At 35.0% G+C, this 16,073-nt stretch overlaps 1 protein-coding gene across 3 annotated transcripts in view; it reads left to right on the top strand.

Moving 5' to 3' along the window:
- Window positions 1–16,073, top strand: part of LOC108717423 (heparan sulfate glucosamine 3-O-sulfotransferase 5) — a 200,731-nt gene that overhangs the window by 144,148 nt on the left and 40,510 nt on the right. The window contains exon 3 of one of the 3 annotated variants that reach the window (XM_041564588.1): window positions 15,787–15,886. The exons of the other annotated variants lie outside the window; for them this stretch is intronic. The gene's annotated coding sequence lies outside the window, so the exon portion shown is untranslated. The remainder of the gene's footprint in view (window positions 1–15,786; window positions 15,887–16,073) is intronic. 3 annotated transcript variants of the gene reach the window in all.

Raw genomic sequence — 16,073 nt, 5'->3', positions numbered from 1 at the left:
CAATGGCCAACATTTGATGGACCTGTCCCAAGGTGGTCCATTTCTGGACACGACTGTATAACTTGATGTAAAATGTGATCCCTATGTAGCCGTTTAGGTGCTATTCCTAAGGAAGTGCCTAAGAAACAATGACGATTGCTTAACAGTTTGTTTTTAGCTGCACGTCAAGTGATTGCAAAGTCTTGGAAATTACCTGCGATTAACTGAGTTAGTGAAAACTAAAATGGACTTGATCTTCTGTTAACCAGTACTCTAAGGGATAAACATCTTTCAGCAATTTTGGCAACCATTGATCAAATCTTCTTGGACATTTAGGGGGTCAGATTGTTTTCTGTTCTGGGGAAAACACAATTTTTTTGTGAAAAAGACTTGAATTATTTGAGATTTATTAAATCCTGAGGTTTATAAAAGCTTGAATAAGAAAGTACTCCAACTCAATCCTGCCAAGGTCATGTAGTAGTAGTCAAAAGGCAATTCAAAAAAAATTTGCTTTTCGGGCGTTAATCCGAAAAAGTCTTAGGATGGAAAAAGTCTGAATCTGAAAATACAGCATCTCAGACCTTCCGAGGTTGTATATTAGTCAATGGGAAAAGTCACGAAGATATCCTGATCTGCGATGGGTTGGCACAATAATCCAAAGATTTAATGGTTTTCAGGCAGAAAATCCGAAAAAATGGATTTGGACGTAGTATATTTGATTTTGATAAATAACCCCCTTAGTTTTCAGGCATAAAATCTGAAAAAAATGTTATGGTTCCGATTTTTTCAAGATTTTAGCGAGTTTTTTTTCCACACCAGATATTTTCAAGTTCATTTATTGATAAATAAGGTAAAAATGTGGATGGGAGTTTGGCCGAAGCGGCTTGACTAAAATAATGAGAAATTTTGGGATTTAAGTAAATAACCCCCTTACTGACCGTATAGAGAAGATCTATAGACAACTTATGACATTCCTATAAGCTTGGGGTTTCTAAAACAAATTATGTAACAAAATGACTTTAGAGAGATAATCGTTTACTTTAACTTATGCTTTTTTTAATGTTTATGTTTTTCTTTTTTCCTTGTGCTTTTATTTATTCTGCAATCTACAGTATTATGTTATCTCATCATTGCAAATTTGTCACAAGTTTTATTTAATTACTACTGGTTTATATACTGAGAAGGTTTGTTTTTAAGTCTGTTAACTGTGAAAACATAAAAAAACAGAAAACATGGCAAACTCAATAAAAAATGAAAATACTGCATTGCTGCCTATGATTTAATGCAAACTACAGTAGTTATCTCAGCAGCATGATGGCTTGGTGGGTTCCACTTCTGCCTTTCAGTGCTGGGGTCCATAGATTGATTCTTGCCTAGATACTATGTACAAGGAGCATGTTTGCTCCCCCAATGTGGATTTCCTCTCATATATTGACAGGGTTCTTAGCTTATGATTAAACTGACCATAGTGTGTCCACAGATTTGATATTATCATCTACACCATAGCCCAACCACCTAAATTAGTGGCTAATTACCCCAACACATGGAAAAGGAGACAACATTGTTCTAGTTCAACCATAGGATTAAAAATGTAATATCTATAAATGTTATAACATATCCTTTATAAAAAAAAATGTGGCGTTAATATTATTGTTTCAGACGTTTACTGACCAGGTAGGATATTTTATTAAAATTTTAGGGATATATAAAATTCACAGTACACTAGATCTTTATGTTATGTCATGTTACATAGCAAGCACACCTTTTTAGATATGATCACCAATTTGCCACACTAATGATTCCATATTCAGCAAAAAAGCTAATCTCAAGCAGACAATATTGAAAACTACAATTGTGTATAAATAAATCTTTGGCATTATCTCTTCCATTGCGTTAGCGAAAAGCAGAAATTCCATTTGCTCTGCTACTGTATATGGAGGAAGGCGCCATCAACGCTGGACTGTAATTTATATTGTCAGCCTATTAAGATGATTTTATGACATCCAATCCAGGCTTATTTCTGTGAAGCCCATGGCTTTGTGTAAGTTTCAATAGCAGCCATTTCATACCTGCCTCCCTTTATAACTGACCTTGGGAGTGAAGTTCAGTTTAGGACATACTGTCACAGAAGGCTGATTTGCAAAATTCACTGTCATTCAGTGCTATGCAATTGTTCCTGCCTCCAAAGACAATCTGTGCCACTGACAGAACAATCCTATAAAATATATAGCCCAGTGATCTAGTTGTCCTATCCAATTATCTGAAGCAGAAATTAATACTTTTAAAAGCTGCTGGTTTTTAAAAGTTATTGCAATGTATCCCATTGGTTTACTCTTACACATTATGATAAATTTGTTTATAAGGCTATTATATTGCAATACAACTTTGCAAGAGATTGAACCATAATATTGTGGCGTTAGGGACAATGGGCAATAGATTATTTACTGCTCCCAGAAAAGGATCATCTATTTTTCAGAACGTGCAATTTTATGAATCTGCTATCTGACAATGTGATTAATATATATAGAAATAAAGTGCCAGAAAGACTTCAGTAATTTTATCAGTCAATTTTTGTTGATGTTAGCAAAGTAAGCTATGTAATGATGGTGAATAATGGATGGTGACTTAACAGTAACCCAAGGGTGATCTTCTAAATTAAACCTAAAGCTTACTAAATTAGACTACAGTAGAATCATGTGCAATACATACAGTCTTAGCTTTATCTTTGTGTTGTTTCTTCTTGCTCACTTGATCAGTATTGATATTGAGTGAACTTAACTGCAGGTGTGTGTTTCTAGGTGAGATATATCAATTAGACTGATCTAACCCAATCGGATTGTTTATTGCTAGTTTGCTAAATCAGAATTGAGAATAGAGAATCAACTAATTTACACCCTTTCTTTAATTATATAATGTATATTTTTCCTATATATTAATATAAAAGCAGCATCCATGTACAGATCCTTGCATGTTTTATTCTGGAATTGTCTAATGACCTGCTGCTGCCTGTATGTAATATAGATAAATAATGTTTTAGTTCTGGAAAACCTGCGAGTATGGCTTTTTTAGTGTTAATTTGATTATAGAGCAAACAAGCAGTGTGTGAAAAGCCGATTACCGAGACCATTCAACTAGTGTGCTATTTGTGCCAAGGCCTATTGAATTTTTGACCAATCTGCTGCGCTCAAAGCAGCCTGAAATGTATCTAATGATAGGTATATATTACACACAATAGAACTTCTGCATGAGCAGTTAATGCACCTTGTTAAACTGCTTTTATTTTGGATGACCTTTTGTGCTGTTTTAAAGTAAAAAGTGGAGGTCAGTGTGGTTTCCCAAAATGTAACTATGAACCTAGTGATGAGCTCTGCCCTTGAGATAGTATGTAAGTCATGAATTTGAAAGTGGTTATGTTAACCATAGACTTGTCCTTACAGAGAATGAAAGCTATTTGTAAAAGTGACGTTTAATTTATCATTGTCGTAGAAAATGAACAAGCCTTTCCAATGCAAACATTTAATGGGAGATTATTAGTGTTTGGTGTTTATGTTGCCAGCATTTACTGGCCCATGCTTTTAAACAACACTTCCTATTTATTCATATTTTGGGCTTCATAAGTTGCAGTCTTTCTCGTACTCATGCTTGAACTGTTACCTACAGTATTGAGCTCTGCAGTCCTTACGCATTCTCAAAGGAATTGTTCAGTGTAAAAACAAAAACTGGGTAAACAAGCTGTGCAAAATAAAAAATGTTTCTGCATGCAACAAGCCACTTTTGTTGTTTCTGCAACTCTGACCCCTATAATGTCTTGGTTTCCTCTGACCAAGTAACATGTTTCCAAACAGCATCACAGTTGCTTGCATGACATTTTGACACATTCTGTCAAGCTTCCTTCTAAGTGATGGCTTCTTTTGTGCCACCTTATTGTACAGACCAGTGTTATTTAGACCATTTGATAAGGCTGACCTATAGAAGAGAGGTAAAGTGGTGGTATCACCATACTGTTTAGCTGCTTTTCACAAGCAGGGGTTAGGCATATTTTGGGAGAAAGTTCAACTTTCAGTAGGAAAATTATCCCAAACACAGGTAATAATGAAACAACTCAATTACACTATGGGAAATGTCCTACAACGACACAGTAAAACACCTGCATCTGAAAATCTATGACACTATTTATATATTTGGGGTGTGCAAGTATAATCTGACTAACCTGAAAAACATAGAGCAAGAACAATGGGTCACATTTCATTGAAAGTATATCTTTCTGTTCTTAATTTTACAGTTTAATGGGTTAGCATGAATGTTTGTCATTTTATATACAGTAGATCACTGATTTCGTAGATCACTAGAGACCCCTCAAGAAACTGTACAGTGTCAGAAAGTAAATATGTTCTTCTGTTCCAGCATCTGAACTTTTACATTTTGGATGTTATTTGTACGTAGGCCATATTTTGCCAGGCAGTATGTTACAGTATACAGTATGTGTAGTACATACAAGGGTAATGTGCAGTAAATAAATAAAGACAAGTGGTGATACAAAGGGCAGAAGACTATTTCCCAGAAGAGGTTAGAATTAGAAACATCGGCACTGGAGGATAGCATTTGTACATGATTTTGTAACACTTATCTGTTTCTGAACTGTCCTTTTTAGAAAAAAGAAAAATATGGTGGGTTATACAGTAAGTAACACATTTACCCATAAATAGTGATGTACCATACCCAGAATTGGTTGCTCTAAAGCTTTTATTAAAGTGAGAAATATCCAGGTCATCAAGATGTTATACAATAATACTCATTGTAACTAGTGGGGGTACTTATAAGGAGATTAAAAACAGCTCATTGAGATAAGAAGGGAGTCAAATTGCCCAATTTAACTATGCATCAGCAAGTAAAGATTTTTCCTGTTTTTGTGATAATACAAATCAAAATAAATAAATAGGTGATGGCTTGTCAAGAAATGCCTTCATTCTTGACTTGTGTCTATTGATCTTAGTATTGGACTACAAGGAGAAGGCTGTCCTCTGATCTCTCTCTGTATGTTCAGCACAATGAAATAAATTTGAATATACCAATACATTTATGGTACTTCTAATTGAAGTCATGAGTTCTCACCTCCTTGTCTAGAATGAGCACTGCTGAAGAAGACATTTGATTAAAATTCCAATGATGTGACTCTCTATTGTTGGCAATTAATTTAACCAGCTGTGACCTGACTTTGCAGATATGGGATTCCTATCATTTATTACAAGATATTTCTTTTAAGCACTAGCTAAGCACTAAAGCTTAGTTTAACGGATTAATAGGGGATATCCCATACAAATGAATTACTGTGGGCTGTACTCATATAATTATGAATCACAAAGTTGTATCTCTAGGATATATATCTGAATAAAGTAGATATACAATCAAAATGATGACAGGTGTTATATTTATACTGTACACTACCTTTCTCAAAAGCCAATTTATTTACACTATGAGAATGGACTAAATAGAGTACAGAAGCACAGTTAATGCATCTCACAGATGTTATTAGAGGAAATAGATTTAGCAACCATTCTAAAAAGTTAAATGTTTCTGAGTCAGACTTTAAACTTTTACAGGTACTTACAAACTTTGTTGGCAACAAACAGCTAGGGCCTACCACTCACAAATACTTAGCCTTGTAACTACATACCTCCGAACATTTTGGAAAAAGAAAGAGGGATTAAAAGATTTAGTGTGCGTAGTGCAGCAAAAAATTTTGGCCATGCCCCATTGGAGGCCACAAACCCTAATTACTATGTTAATTTTACAAAATTTGTCCGCTTATGAAAGTTTGAACACTTTTCTTGTTTTTTCTGTGTTATCACTGTTTTGCTAAAGAAGGTGAATTGCCCTTTAAGATGTGAGTCTAAGTTCTCCCAAAAGACCTCCTTATCTTAAACTGTTACAAAAGTATCTATTCTGGACTCAATAGCCAATTAAGTTAGAAACTTTGTATCTTTTTCTGGCTGTTCAGTGCAGGAGATCAAAAAGAAAGTTGGGTCATTTCAATAACAAAAAAATTTGCCAGCGTTCGGCGCCCTTTACACAACTGGCAATTTTAGTGAATTAGCGTTGTCATAGTGAATTTACGCCTGGAGAAGTGTCGCTGGTGAATTTTTGCCAGTTAAGGAATTTGCCCCTAAGTACTTTGGTTCAAAGATCAAAATTCTTAATACTTGTCTGGTGCAGTGTTCTTTTTCTGACATTTTCTCAGAGTATATCCTAAAGGAGTTTCCCAGACTAGTTTTTAAATACAGAAATGTCTGCCATTTTTGTTTTAGTGAGTCCCATGTCAAAGAGTCAAAGACATGGCACAAACAAAGGGACTGTTTTTAAGGGCTCATATAGAAAGACCCAGATTTTGTTCATCTGGGATGCATTTCTAATCCTTCTTGAATATATTGTGCATAAAACTGTTCGACACAAAGTAAATTGAGCAGTGCACACAAGCCTTTGTTCATACATTTTAATCACCTGCAAATAAATAAATAAATAAATAAATAAATTAATTAATTAATTAATAATGTAATATTATTAAACTTGGCATGCCCAGTATTATTTATTGTTGTTGGGGGGTAACTAAATATTTTATTAAAAAATTTTCTATGGTAATTTCCAGTAATAAGCACACTTCAATCAGGCTTTTTCCTGGCTTGTCCTTTTTTCCTTTGTGGTCTTTTAATTATTCAGCTCTCTTCCGTCTCTCGTTTACAACATTAACTCTTATCTAGTTGCTAAGATCACTCTGACTCTACCAACCAGGCAGTGGATTGAGTGACAGAAGAAAAGAATCAAAGAAGTAATAAAAAAATTATAATAGAATTCCAGCCTCAGAATCCATTTGCTTTCTGATTAGTAGGAGAAGCTGGAACCAGTATTTTCAATTAATGGTTGAAGAGAGACAGAATAGAAAGGTAAAATATTAAAGAAAACAAAAATAAATAGAAACGGATTAACTACAAATGGTTTCTTTATACTAAAATGTCATCTTCTTTTTTATTCGAAAGCTATAAAATGGATCTAATAATAACATGAGCCGGTCAATGGGGCAAAGGGGGATGCATGTGCGCAAGTTACCTTTAAGATAAAACTGTGCTTGTAGATTATAATTATAGAAACTGCCAGATTGATTAAAATGTAACAAATTTGATTTTGTGATCGACAGAACTAGAGTTATAAGCATAAAACTGCATTTTGTGGATTTTGTTATCCCCTTCTGCAGAAAGAAAAGAAAATGTCCTGTAGTTTGACATGATACAGTTAAACCCAAAATGCATCCTCAGCAGATTCCTTGTTTACAAGGTGATTAGAGTCTCTCCATTGCCTGGTAAGTGATTTAGCCTGTGTAATTCAGCAGTCATTTACCAATCACTTCATTACATTTGCAGTTTACCTCAAAATGTTCTCACTAACTGTTTGGAATGTGCAGTAAGCATTGGGTTTAGCTTGCAAGACTTAAGAGCAATTTATAAAATGTATTAGCTTATGTTTATGAACCTAATCTGCCAAAAATGTATCAAAAGCATCCATTCCTATTTAAAAGGAACACTAAACTTACATATAAGATATTTTTTGGTTAATCATGCAGCCAGTTTTTTATGATAATTTTTCCACTGGGAGGTAGTGTTTCACTTGGGAATGGATACGTTTTAATTTGACTTTATCAGAGAAAGCAATATACTATCCCAGTCAATAACTACATTCTAAAAGGTATAGTAAAGTAGATTATTTATAAATTGGTGCATATTCTCTGTATTCTTATCATTTCCACAGCAACTGTTCTGTAATGAGCCTGGCACACTCTAACTGCAATATGCATCACTCAGACAGGAGGCAGGAAGGACTAAGCAGTGCTAAGGGCTCTTACTGACGAGCGGTTGAAGCTGCGCTCCCCTGCGTTCCGTTTTTCTGCGCTCAGCCACAGGGGAGTGCAGGAATAGACGCATTAAGTTCTTTTCAATGGGGCTGTACTCACACAGGTGCGTGTAGGCGCCAAACGCAGGTTGAGACGCAACATGCTGCATTTTTCCTGCGTTCGGCGCCTAAACGCGCCTGTGTGAGTACAGCCCCATTGAAAAGAACTTAATGCGTCTATTCCTGCGCTCCCCTGTGGCTGAATGCAGAAAAACGGAACGCAGGGGAGCGCAGCTTCAACCGCTCGTCAGTAAGAGCCCTAATTGTATGGGAGTGCAAGGAACACATTTTGATGCAAGTAGCTAAATGAATGGGGATTTATGTGCAACACTGTGAAGAATGGTTGCAAGTGATCTTGCACTTGTAAATGAGCCCTTTAGTATTAGTACTTTGTACACATAAGTGCTTCATAAGACTATTGATCAGTGCCTTCTTCTCAAAAAGATTTGTACCCAACTACCTGAATTTATAGCCTTTGGCTGTACAATTTAGTAAAACAAAAAAACAGTAAGTTGCCTAAAATTTCAAGTGTAATAACAGCTGTGGTTCACTAAGGTGCTGCAGCTATCAGATCACCTTGTGAGCCAATGTCCTCATAAATGTATTTATGAATCATCCATTTAACAATACAATGATAGTTTATATTTAATGTTCCCTAAAATACAAAGACTAATGTACCCACCGTCATAAAATAGGATATTATAAGACACAAAAGAATACCTTGAAAAAAAAAAATATATATATATACCGGTATATATATATATATATATATGCACAAAATGTCTCTGTCTTAAATATATTGTTAATGGGTTGAGTGCAGAGGACCTCTTGCATTTGTCTATATCTACAGTATATATATATATATATATATATATATATATATATATATATATATATATATATATATATAAACAACATGGGGTCGGTGCACCCAGAGCACAAAATGGATGCCTCAGTGCTGGAACAAAAAAACAATCTTATGTAAATGTCAAAAAAGGTCCGCACACATAGGACTTGGATAAAGAAGAAAAAGTGTAGTTTATTCAACGTTTTATATATATATATATATATATATATCAGATCAGATCATATTGTAAATACTGATTCACCAAATTCATGTTTATTTTTATTTGACTGAATATCAGTTACTCCCATTAAAATCTGTCATTCTGTAAAATTCATTAAAATCCCCATTCTGTAAAATCCAAAAATGGCATGATCTTCATACTAAAATGTGCAACTTTCTTTTTTCCAGCACTTTTAAACTTTTTCCAGATCAGACTTTTAAAGGGGAAAACCAGCAAAAAAATTTAATTTTCCATAATTTATTAAACCCCAATGGCATTAAAAATCTGAATAAAAAAGTACTCCAACTCAGACCTGCCGAGTTCATGCAGAAGTCATTGGCAGATGTCCTGTTGATATCCTGATATGTGCTGGGTTTCGTCCAATAACCCGATGATTTCATGGTTTTGAGGCGTCAAATCTGAAAAATTTGTACGATTTTGATTTTTTCACAATTTTAGTAATTTTTATGAAATAGAAATTTTTCGAAAAATGGGGGATAAAGTCCGTGCGGATTTGGTCAGAGTAGTTTTCAAAATAAAAAGTGAGAACTTTCGGATTTTGATAAATTGTTGAAGTGAGGAGTCAGTTAAACAATGATAAACTTAATTAAATCACATGCTTTCCATCTTTAGTCACTAACCACCTCATATAAAAAACTAGATGGTGAAATTACTGTCAGTGCTTATGAATTAACAACTAGGAATATTTCAGGCACCACATTGTGATTTTATTGAAGAAACCCCAGAGCATTTACATAGTTGAACAAAAAGGAAATGTCTTTATAATCCAGTCATAAAGAATCTCCACAAAATCTTTTTATTATCTAGCAAGAAGCTGTGACTTGATGTAAAATAGAAAACTATATTGCTGGTGATAAAAATATAAACAGTTCATTTTGAGTGAGTGTATAAAAAGGCTACAGTAATTATTATAGAAGACTATCCTCCAAGAAACTTCTTTATAGTCTGTTCTTTCATGCTATTAATAGATACTGTATAAAGGGTGAGTGAGCAAAATGTTTCAAGCACAATTGCTATATTATTTTCCCACAATGCAGCATTTTTCCCAGAATTCCAGCTTCATTGCAGTCATAAGTGGATGATGTGCTTTAAAGGAAAACTGTACCCCCCAAACAATGTAGGTCTCTATTAAAAGATACTGAGTAAAACAGCTCATGTGTAAAACCCTGCTTCATGTAAATGAACCATTATCATAATATTATACTTTTCTAGTAGTATGTGCCATTGGGTGATCATAAATAGAAAATTGCCATTTTAAAAAATAAGGGCCGCCCCCTGAGATCGTACGATTCACTGCGCACACATACAAACCACATGTAAGGTCACATGAGCCAATTAACAGACAGAGTTCTGCCTTTTGCTTCCTCACTTCTTCCTGTTACAGTTAGGGGCAGATTCACTAAGGGTCGAATTTCGAAGTTAAAAATACTTCGAAATTCGACCCTCGAATTGAAATCCTTCGACTTCGAATATCGAAGTCGAAGGATTTAGCGCTAATCCTTCGTTCGAACGATTAAATCCTTCGAATCGAACGATTCTAAGGATTTGAATCCAACGATCGAACGAAAATCCTTCGATCAAAAAAAGGTTAGCAAGCCTATGGGGACCTTCCCCATAGGCTAACATTGACTTCGGTAGGTTTTACCTGCCGAAGTAGGGGGTCGAAGTTTTTTTTAAAGGGCAAGTACTTCGACTATCGAATGGTCGAATAGTCGAACGATTTTTCGTTCGATTCGTTCGATTTCGTTCGAATTCGAACGAATTTAACCAATTCGATGGTCGAAGTACCAAAAAAATACTTCGAAATTCGAAGTATTTTTCATTCGAATCCTTCACTCGAGCTTAGTGAATCTGCCCCTTAGTGTTGTAGTATTTCTGGTCAGGTGATCTCTGAGGCAGCACAGATAGAGTCACGAAATGGTGGTTCAAGGCAAGAGATGTAAAAGGGCAATATTTATGTAAATACATATTCCAGTTTGGTAAGATTCTTTAATATGTCATTCAATTTGATATAAACTATATGTTGCTTAAGTATTCATTTTGGGGGTATAGTTTTCCTTTAAGTGACTGCACTGTTCATTGTGCAATTGCACTGGTTACACCAAAATTGCATGTATTTAGTCACAAACAGTCCCCCTGGAGCCCAATACTTTAGGGGGTAGATTCATCAAGGGTCGAATTAAAAATGCAATAGTCCAAAATTCAATTTGAGTTTAAAAAAAATTAGAAATTTATAATGTATTGTCTCTTTAAGAATTCGAATTTGACTATTCGCCATCTAAAACCTGAAACCTAAAAGCTGCTCAAAGCCCACTGAGCATGTGACCCCCTGTGACAATTCCTGGATCATTGCTGCTATTAAGAAGCCAAAACTTTAGGCTGGTGAAATAAGTGCAGTATATAATATATTGTATTTTTAGCCATATTAAATTTTAGGGTTAAGTTCTTCTTTTAATGGAAGTGGTTTTCAGAGGTGATATTGTAGTAGCTGCAACTGCACTTGCAGACGTAAATGAGCCCTATAAATTTACAGTACAGGTACTGTACATTCTTTACAAATTACACCTTGATCTTTTAACTAATGTACTTTTGACAACATTAAATTATTTATTTTAACTCAGAAGTAAAACATTAGATGATGAGAATGGGCTAAGTGGAATTTGTTGTGACATATTCAAGAGGGTTCACCTTTAAGTTAGCTTCTAGTATGTTATAAAATGACGAATTCAAAACAACTTTTCAATTGGTTCTCATTTTTTCTTTTTTTTATAGTTTTTGAATTTATTGCCGCCTTCTGGCTCTTTCCAACTTTCAAATGGGGGTCACTGACCCCATCTAAAAACATATGCTCTGTAAGGCTACAAATGTATTGTTATTGCTACTTTTTATTACTCTTCTTTCTAGTCAGGCCCCTCCTATTCATATTCCAGTCTCTTATTCAAATCAGTGCATGGTTGCTAGGGTGATTTGGAGCCTAGCAACCAGATTGCAGTAATTTCAAACTGGAGAGCTGTTGAATAAAAAGCTAAATAACTCAAAAGCCACAAATAATAAAAAAGAGCCAATTGCAAATTGTCTCAGAATATCCTTTTTGCCACTTCTTATCCCTTCTTACACTAACCTTTATATCTTACAGTTGTCTGATCTCCAAGCCCTATAAGGAACATTCAGTATGTTGCACTGATGAGATCTAAAATGACTATAAATTATAAGGCTGTAGTAGTAATCCATTGGTTCTTGATGCATACTTGAAGATGAAAGCCTATAATTTTTAGTATTAAGGCATTATTTTGCAGATAGCATGAGTATTGTAAATAAGTTCTGATTTCATTAGGATTTCATTGCATTTCTTGCACACTGGTACAGTGTACTAACATTTTGTAATAGCTCTGATGCATTATTTGTTTACTGGGGTAAAATAATGCAAAATCTGATATTTTGACATTGTAAATGCCATAGGTGAACCTGATTAGTTTTATTTGGATAAAAATGAGATTCACAATAAACTATTAAAATAAACCATAATGATGATACTTATAATGATTATTTAGAATGAGTGGTTAACCTGTTTGCCACCCAAATATTTTGTTATAGTGTGGAGCAAATGATCTGCCCACACATACTCTCAGTAAGGGATCTGGATCTAGAATACATACTATTTACTATGCACCTTATAATTGGTAGTTAACAATCTATTAGGATTTTCAATTCTACATTGCACTAATGATATTTTGCTTTATCTTCCAGTCCCACCTCTGTTCTGTTAATGTTGGTCATTGATTGCTTTTCTCTTTTCACCCCCTTACATACACAATGGCTCATTTACCATTGCTTTATGGTTCAGTAAATGAATGAAACTCCAGATTACTTGAGTTTACATTGACTTGTTACTGAACCTGCCTGTTCCCGGTTTTTGTCTAGTCTGCTGCCTGTCCTGACCATTTCCCGTTTTGACTACTCTCTTGGATTCCTGCCTAGTACTGAGATATTGGTGTGTTTTGACCCTGCCTGGGACCCCGACTATTCTCTTGCTTACTGAATCTCGTTTGGTTTGATCTGGCCTGTGACTCCAACTACGCTTCTTGTTCTCCATTCCTGTGCGGTTCCCTTGCCTGCCCACAACTCTCTCCCTGGTTCTCTCAAGACCTGGCGGCACCTGAGTAGCGGAGGCTCCTCCCGAATCAAAAGCTGGCTGTTATAGGCTGAAGACTGAGCCACGACCAGGACCTTGGGGTTTGTTCTGGGTTTGGGATACCACGCCGATATCAATCAACTCCACTAAATTAAAACAAAAAGTTATCACACCCCAGACTAGTCATTCTTTTGGCTGGTATGGAATAAAAAATCCTAAAGGCATAGAAAATAATAAAATATTGATTTTTATTGATGTTTAATGAACACTAGTTTTACTTGTTTTTGGTAATATAAAAAAGCAGCACACATTCCTATAAGATGTTTATCCAAAACATATTCCAAAATCTGTCTCTTCTGGAAGGGTTTTTTTTTCACGATGTTAGCTGAAGTTCAACAATAGCTGGTGGGCTACAGGCTTGACATCTCTCAAACACACTGCAATTTCCAATATAAACTTCGGCACCAAGTAATATTCTGGATTGGAAGGGATACTACATTTAATACATACAGAAAATGATTAATGCAGCTGTCAGATTGAAAAATGGAAGTCAGGGGGTTACTTAAGCGTGGCTGCCCTGTGACCCCACTTCTTGACTGACAATGTACAATTGAGAAGCAATTAAATGCAAACTTTTACTCCATCGAATGAGTTTTGTGTCTTTCTGTTGCTCAGAACACATTGTATTATAGCAGCTTTACCACCACAACAAAGTTCAGAGGTTTTTCATTTCTATTCCTAATACAACAATCAAAAACAGTAATCTAATGCAAGAAGGTGCCATGCAAATTGCATTCCATATCAAGATCACCAGTATACAGATTATTGACTTTTTTTAGCTGTGTAATACAGGCCTAATACTTGGTGAGAACAAATGCTAGACTAAAAAGGAAACATGTAAGAAAAGCTTCCATGTCACTTGAAAATAATTCATTTTTGAAAGTACTGGAATATTTGAAGCTGAAGTTTATTTTCTAACTTCCCTAGAGTAAACAGAAGCTGCTTTAAAGATGCATACATACATTATTTAGGAGCCTTCAGACTATTTTTCTGCTACTTCTTCTTGAGAGAGATGGTGCCTGTGGCAAGATTAATAGTTACTATAAATTTGAATTTATAGATTTAAACGTTGCATTGTGATTGATGTAAGATAACCAATATTTTTGTAATTATATTATAATAATAATAATAATAATATTGTGCTACAATACTTTAAAGCAATGCACTTAATATACATTATATTTTTATATACGTTATATCATAAATTGTTCATTCAGCCACATGCCCCAACCACATTTCAATCCTCTTTCTATGAGGGCTGCTGGCTGTACTGTCTACTGACCAGAATAAAAGCCATTGCCTGCTTGAACTGCACTTTCAATATACAGAGATCCTTATTCCTTTCCCAATGGCTCCCGTTATGGTCAGTAGACAGTACGCTGCCAGCTATCCTGTTAGCGAGAGGATTGTAACTTGTACAAGTGGCTTAAAGAGACAGCTGTTCTATTATGAAAATTGTAAAGAAATCAGTATATATTGTAAAGTTAGAAGAATATATACTCTGGCTGCATATTTATATTACATATTTATGTATGAATGGGATTTCCCCTAGACTACCATAGAGCTGCAGTATTCTTCTGAGCCATGCCAAGTATATATGTAAATATGAAATCTCATTTACAAACCCAGGGGAAATAATATAATGTTTATTAACAAGAGAGCACAAGTGAGGTATATATGCCACCATCAAATCAATTGAATTATATACACACTAATTGGGACTCGACCCCCACACCATATGCCCAAACAATGCTATAATGTTGGAAATAATTGCACATGAAAAGTAAAAGGCAATATTTATTCACAACCATGCCATGAGTACTCAAGTTAAAAACAATTAAAAAACAAGCAGCGCTGTATATGGGAAGAGGGAACCCTCCATGATGAATACTTAACCCCATACACCGATTCCATTAATCCCTGAATCTGGTGTCAGGAAATTGCATGCAAACCAAATGAGTGGGGAATTAGTATATCTGTATATGAGAAACAAAATAGTAGTAGGTCAGCCTGCACATTATATTGTATGATGTGGACACATAAATGGTGTGCTGAAGGTAGGAAACCTATATATAATAATGGTCCTTAGTCGTCAGGTAAGGAATGAATCCCAAAGTTTGTAGTGCACAAAGTCCCCAATCACATGGAGGGCCAAAAAGGTTTTCCAAGGAAATAATATACTATAGCTTCAGTAGAAATAAACAAACAATAAACCATTTAAAAGGAAATATTTCCCTAAAATCTAATCATCGTTGCTCTTTCTTGTGACAAAGGTTTTTGAATTAATTCAGTATCTGAAAAAGCAGGGCTGACCCTAAATTTCCAAAATTTGGACAGAGTTCATTTAATGAGTTTATCATCAGATTCTGTTACACATTTAACTATAAACAACAATGGTGTTTTCACTGAAAATGCATTCTGCGTAATCTTTTCATTAAAAATATCCAAATTGTCTTAGTTTTTTAATATAAAAGTGCTAGGTAATGATTGTTTTTAGCTTTAATACCCCCCCTCCTGCAGAAAGCGTTTGTTTAAAGAGAGATGACAACCACCACTCCCTAAACGAGTCCCTTCTTCCCTCAACTGCAGTTTTAGGGTAGAACTACACGAGCGCTTTTAACTGCGATAGCATCCGTTCCGACGCGCTGAGATGAATCACAGACATCACGTCGGATGCAACAAATCTAAGGTAAGTAATAGGAATGTCGGAATTTATCAAGTACTTTAACAGCTTAGGCAGTTCAATACAAAAAAATAACACAAAAGAAATAATACAAGAAATAACACAAGAAATAACAAAAAAATGTCTTAATTAAAATAAGAGGAAAATATGTGTTCAACACACATATCCTGTTCATAGTGAGGTAATACAGTGT

This window comes from Xenopus laevis, chromosome 5S (genome assembly GCF_017654675.1).
Source record: "Xenopus laevis strain J_2021 chromosome 5S, Xenopus_laevis_v10.1, whole genome shotgun sequence".
In the NCBI taxonomy this organism is placed as follows: Eukaryota; Metazoa; Chordata; class Amphibia; order Anura; family Pipidae; genus Xenopus; species Xenopus laevis.
Note: the sequence above shows the minus strand (reverse complement) of the source record. Positions and strands in the feature narration are given on the sequence as shown.